A 6,865-nucleotide genomic window follows, 5' to 3' on the forward strand; every position below is an offset into this window, starting at 1 on the left:
AAGTTCGCCGCCGAGCGCGCTGCGATGGAGGCCGCGCGGCGCAAGGCCGAGGTCGAGGAGAAGACGCCATCGTCAACAAAGCGCACATCCTCCTCATGCTTGGCATTTGTCGTTCGGCCGGTTCCTCTGTAGCAGTCGTCGATGCGGCGAGCACAGGCTCGTCGGTCGCCCGGCCTCCGCGCTGCCAGTCGCCGATGTCACGGACCAAGCCTATGTCGCCCGGCTTCCCCCCGCCAAGGCACGACGGCCAGACCCATTTCTCGGGGTCGCCGAACGTTAGCGTGATCGCGCCGTCCACCCCTCACCCGTTGGCCGTCATCGACCTCAACGTCACCCCTGGCTCCAGCAGCGGCGGCCGACCATTCATCAAGATGCAAAGAAAGCAAGCACGGCCGTCGTTTAGGCGTACCATGCCGTCCCCCGCGTCTTGTTTGACGGAATGCCACACCAACGCCACCTGTCGATGACCCCTACTACAACTAGTTCATGGAGGATGTGATCTACGAGGGTGGACATGTCCATGCCTACGATCCTGAGGAGACCCAAAGTCAGGATGGCCGCGCCCATTTCGTTGCCGATAAGAGGCCGATGACCGTGCTGACAACGACCATGGTGACTCGTGGCATGAAGACGATGACATCTATGTCGAAGGTGATGGTGATGAAGAAGAAGGCAATGACATTGATATTAGTGGCGAGCCATTGTTCATCGACGAGCACTAGTGCATAACCGGGTTATAGCCCCGGTTGGTAAGGGCCTTTAGTGCCGGTTCTGTAACCGGCACTAAAGGATGGGGACTAAAGGTTTAGTACTGGTTCGGCTCGAACCGCAGCTAAAGGGCCACCACGTGGCACGAGCCAGGGCCGGGTGTGGGGAGAGCTTTAGTACCGGTTGGTATTACCAATCGGTACTAAAAAGTTTGGGGGTTTGGTTTTATTATTTATTTTTTCCTTTAATTTTGTGTTTTCCTTTTAGTTCTTTTTCGTTTGCTGGTATTTTACGATACTACATATTGTACACGTTATGCATATATATAAATAGAATTTCTCGTAGAACCGACATAGAGTTAATAGTGATTGAAATTACCTGTTGACTATCCCCTTCATGGTTGTGTACTCTCTCTTCTCTTTAAGTAGTGAGTCCAGTACTTCAATTGTTCCTTCGTCAACTTTAATAATTGACAAGATCCAATGGTAACTCCATGCACACACGTTTGCATGTCTTAATTAAGCGGGCGTGTGCATAACACTCATCAACTACCCTAAACCCTATCTATCTATACCTATACTAATTACAGACTTCCAAGAAATTACCATGTTAATCAGTAATTAGAAGCCGTTAATTTGGTGGGACCAAATTATTACGGTTTAGATCGAGTCATAGGAAAAAAAACTTATGGTTTAGATTGATTCACACGAAAAAAAGCTCAGTTATCTCTCCCGTGAACCAACTCTCTCAATCTCTCCAAAAAAATAAACTCTCTCAATCTCTCACGTCTCATTTATTTCTCCAGTGAGAAAAAAACTGAATTATCTCTCTCATGTGTCCCAAGCGCTCACGTATCTCTATGAAACACTCCGACGTAAAGAAAATTCTTCTTGGAGGCACCAATGAACCATCCATGTCAATATATCTTACGCCTCCATAGCCCTATCAACCTCCAGGACAAGCTTCTGTTGTTCTCTCGATCTCCATCCATCAAACTTGGTTGAACCTACCACGCTGCCCAATCGAGCAACGGCTGTCGCGAGCAGCGCATCCTCCTCCGCATCTTCTCTGTATCAGGTCTCTATTAGCGTCGTTCTCAGTTTTTGAGGCCGTCGCTGCAGGATAGCGCAACCACTTATTCTTTCTTTTCTCTCTTGCAGATTCATGTTTCTTATTTTTCTTGCAGATCCAAGTTCCCCTCCTCCGCTTATTCCTTCTTTTCTATCTTGCAGATTCATGTTTCTTATCTCTATTGCAGATCTAAGTTCGCCTCCTTCTCCCCTTACAGGTGCCACCGCTTCCTATATTCTCCAACTTTTCTTGCAGAGAATCAGATGGCAATCTGTGCAAGCATATGTCGCTGCTGCTAGCACGAGTTGAGTGTAATTTTCTTGGGATGAACTAGACAATGCCAAGCACATCTGGCTTCCAGAGACGAGGAATATTTAGTCAGCGACTAATCCTGGTAGTCATGCCTTCTTGGTGGAAATAATAGAAACAACAATAGTCGACTCAGGTAAGTGCTCAAATCTTCAAAGAATTACAACTGTATCTCCTTAAAGATTTACAATTATATCTATAATTCTTTATGATCAATTTGTTGATCATGTATTATAGACAAGCAGAGAAGACCTCATGGTTATTTTGGAGTACGCGGTTTATTTAACCAGACAACGTCTCTCATTACTGATTCTTCTGCTCAATTTGCCACCTTTTCTAGGAGATTGATCACGGCAACTATGATGATGGTGACGTACTTGTGCAGTCATTTTCTTTTATGCATGTTTTAGTCGATCAACCAACTAAGCCGACCGGTTGTAAGCTGTGTGCTATACGCCGAGTGTAACACTCGGCGTACAGTTCGCCGAGTTTGAAACAGCTTTTGCCGTGTATGAAACATACACGGTTTCATACACGGCTTACAATGTTTTCCTGTAGTGAGATTGCTGTAATGTATATCCATGTAGTTGCATGAATCAAACACAATTTCGATGTGCATGTCTCTTATTTTCAAATACTTTACTGAATGCGCCATACTGTAGTTGACTTCTTATATAGGGAAAAGATGTGGAAGATCCTCCACGTGATTCCACTGTACGTTTTAACACTAGGTTGAAGATGTTGGTTTGGCTGCTTCAGCACATGCACTGACAGGCATAAGCATCACGTGTGTAAACTGAAAATTCAGTCTATCCTCATGCTAAATTAGCATAAGCTTCTAACTTATTAGGACAATGATACTATGCTTCAACTCAAAAGGTATACGTATAAAGGGTATTTTAATTTTATTGCACCTTGCTGAAATCGATGTTTTATATACTTCGGTGTCAGGTAGTATCAAGCTTGATCATGAAATCTTTGAAACTATAAACACCATTCTTGCATGTGTGTGAACTTACATGCAAACTCACCCAAGGTGCAAGGTACAATGATTTTTCACCAACCAGTTCAACGCCGCCTTCTTGATGTTATTGGGAGTTTGGGACATATTCAGTACTGAAATCTAGATGAGTTCACATCCAGGTTTTTCTTTCAGGTTGCTTTGTATGTGTTGACTTCTACCCAGCTGCTGAGATGAACTTCCATCCAAGACGTTTCAACTTTTTATAAAGATGGTTCAAATATATTTTCCCAAAAAGGTCGTCTACCATCTTCTGCTATGCATGCATTAGTAGTCGTCGTAATTTAGTTCACCAACTTACAGGATTTGTGAAGCATTCTAACTAATTCACGAGTGCTCAGCCTTGCTCCGTTTCAATTTTCAAATCAAAAGTGTGTTAAATTTCCATTCCAATTAAGAGATATTTTCATGGATATGGATAACCAATTGGTATATGTATGACAAGAGAAAAACAAATCATATTGTTTGATTCATATAGTTGAATTGTTTTGGAGGGAAGTATTCTGGTGACTCTGTAATCTGCCTGTGAACATGTTGTTTAGTTATGGATATTTACTCAGATGCGGTAGTACCCTAGGAGATAAAAAAGGGAAGAGATCAGGGCATATGCTGCATTCTTTGATGGATTTGACATTAAGTTGGGCCTATAAAGATGAAGTAATCATTGAACTATCACACATGTTGCAAGGTGCTATATTATCCCAGGGAGTCAGGTACGCAAGCTATAGGCAGAGGACATAGACTCATAATGAAATAATCTTCGTGATAACATTATTTGAGAGAGAGAACAAAGTTTAGTCAACAATAACGGGGTGCAATCATCAAGTGTGCTTATGCACCGCTCTGCATGCAGCAATAAAATCTATTGATTATTCAGCTCAATCGATTCTTGGTTTGTTACGGAACAATAACAATAGCTGCGAAGGATCCTAATTTGTACGTACCTCTGGATTTCATATATTGTTGTTGACATTGACACTGAACTATGTTTAGTGACAGGGATTTTTATATTCTTTTGCTACATGAGTTGGTATAAATTCTAAATCAGAACAGTCAGAAGTTAGCAGATGGAGGCAATAAGGTTATTTCTTTCGAGCATGGAGTTTTGCACAAGAGTTTAAATGCTCCCTCATGTACAGTAAAATCAAAATAAATAGTACTAAAAAACAGGAAACTCATAATTATGCACGCCGTGTTCTACTAAACTCCAGAATCTCTCTTATATCAAAAACTATATGAGAAGAAATGGCATGAAACTTATGGATTAATTTTCTTTTTGCATACATGCTGAGCTGGGAGATCATAGGGTATTAAACTGTATAATCCCTCTTATAAGAAAAAATATGAGCTGAAATGTCATGAACCTAATGGATTAATTTTCCTTTTGCATACATGGTGAGCTGAGAGATCATAGGGTCGTATAGGCCATTGATAGTTTGTCTTCAGTCCAACTAGGACACATTTTTTCCATGTTATGGCCACTACTCACCTCTTCAAGGATGTTTTGACTTATACTCCTTTGTTATCTACAAGGGGGAACTAATCCATCAGAGGCCATTCACTTTCCTTTCAATAAATTAAAAGGTGGATCTCACCTTATTTTCAACACATGTAAAAACAAAGAATCTAAAAATAACTTGGTCAACATGAAAAAAAATGAACGGGTGCTATTCAGGTTTAACTATACTTTGTTGATATTCAAACTGAACATTGTTGACATTTACTTACTTCCTAAACCATCTGAATGATTTGTTGTTGTTGTTGCTTAGGAAAAATAGCTAGCCCGTGCAAGTTGCACGGGTTGACGACTAGTACACTTAATTATTAACATCTAGCTAGCTAGTAAGTAAAAACAGAATTTGTAGTACAAGACAGTGTGACTCACGTGTAGTTTTAAGGAAGTAGTATATGTTTATTGGTATTGAGGCGCTTCAAGAACTCTAACATGTTTTTCTCTACCTCTGTTTGATACCATGGATATGTCCATGTTTCTTCATTAATGGTATTTGGGTCAATGAACCCAATGTCATAGCGTCTAGCTTTTTTCATTTCATACATCTTCATCCTGCATAATATACCACAGAAAAGAATATAGTGAGGATAATTACAGGTAATGATCGATCAATGAGCACTATAGCTAGCTTGAGACTTGAATTACAGAAAGAAATCACTTACAGACAATACAAACTGACAATGGATTTGTCGAGTGCGTCTTGATGGAATAACTGAAATAGTTCTGAATACTCAATGGACAGAGCTAGCTTATGGATGTAATACTCTTCCTTGACTTTCACCATGAGGCCCTCTCGATTGCTACTCTTGGTAATTTTCATGTACTAATCATGCAATTGATACATTCTCGTTGGGAGGTTCTTGACCTCCTCAGGCCTTACCAAAGGTTTGCCGCGGGCATATTTCCATTTTATCTCCTCCTCTTTAAGCTCAGGCATGGGCTCAATCTCGAGAAGTTTTCCAATAGTGATACCGAGCATTTCAGCGTTCCGTCTATGATGGTCGGTTATTACCAGCTGACCGGCGCCGGTACTCTCATGTGTTGGTACAACAAGCGGGGGATCGATTGCGACGCCTATTCTCCTAGCTTGGGAACGGTTTTCCTGCATTTTGGCCAGCTGCTTGGCTCGAGCTCGAGCTTTCCCCTGTTGTCGTGCTCGATGTGCCTTCCTGATTTGGCGCTCATAGTCTGAGTCAACAGGCTTGGGAGCTGGTGGTCGCGCCATATGAATAAAGTGGTCAATATTTTCCTCGGGCACTTTCTCCCTTGGCGGCGGTGCTGGTTTTGGTGCGAAATGGGCCTCCACTTGGGCCTTCACTATGGCTTCGTTTTGCTCCTTGGTCATGTCGTAAGGCCTCTGTGGAAGAGGTGCGCGGCTTTCTGGACCATATTGAAATCGCTTGCCTCCACCTGTACCTCCTGTACTACCTCGACTTGTAGCACTATGCACCATAGATGCGGCGGCTCTCTTCCGTGATTGCTGAAGCAGCGGAGACGGCTGATGCGGTGTCGGACTTGGAGGAGGAGTGGCACGCGTTGGTGGACTCGGAGGAGGATGAGTGGCCTCACACGTTGGCTGAGTTGAGGCAGGAGGAGTGGCCTCACGCGTTGGCTGAGTTGAAGCAGGAGGAGTGGCCTCACGCGTTGGCTGAGTTGAAGCAGGAGGAGTGGCCTCACGCGTTGGAAGAGCATGAGCCGTCTGCTCCTCGTCACCTCCAGGAATTTCAAGCTCTAGCTGATGCGGTGTCGGTGGCCTTCGAAAGATGATGCAATCCTTTCTCCATATGATGATAGGATGTATGGCCTCTCCTAGTGTGTGCTCCTCTTCACCACTAGGAATGTCAAGCTGTGGCCCCGAATAATGGTCCACCACCTCATCAACCACGACACGAGAATAGCCGGCTGGAATCGTTCTGCAATGGTAGGTTGCTCCGGGGGGATTTGTATAAGCAACGGCGTCCGCCGCCTTCACGGATATGTTCTTTATTTTGAAGTGTAGCTCATAGTTAGTGTTCTCCATGATGTCATCCACAGGGCACCTATCCAGCAGTGCGTCGCCCGGGGCAGAACCCACGCTGCTTCTCGGCATGGATGAGACGGTGCTATCCAATGCTGGATCATGCACTAGCTGCGGCCGCTGCTGAGACCCCCTTTCCTGGCCAAGTGACTCAATCTGCTCCTGCTGCCTCTGCAATTTGAGTGCCAAGTCCGCGTGCGCTGATTCTTGGCCTTGAAGCCGTTCT

The 6,865-nt window shown here is 43.8% G+C and overlaps 1 long non-coding RNA gene across 1 annotated transcript; it reads left to right on the forward strand.

Moving 5' to 3' along the window:
• Positions 1–1,475: 1,475 nt before the first annotated feature.
• On the forward strand, positions 1,476–4,130 carry LOC123134823 (uncharacterized). Its single transcript, XR_006465745.1, has 2 exons — positions 1,476–1,785; positions 1,997–4,130. It is a non-coding gene; the product is annotated as an uncharacterized lncRNA (long non-coding RNA).
• The last annotated feature ends 2,735 nt before the right edge of the window (positions 4,131–6,865 follow it).

Source organism: Triticum aestivum, chromosome 6B (genome assembly GCF_018294505.1).
Source record: "Triticum aestivum cultivar Chinese Spring chromosome 6B, IWGSC CS RefSeq v2.1, whole genome shotgun sequence".
In the NCBI taxonomy this organism is placed as follows: domain Eukaryota; kingdom Viridiplantae; phylum Streptophyta; class Magnoliopsida; order Poales; family Poaceae; genus Triticum; species Triticum aestivum.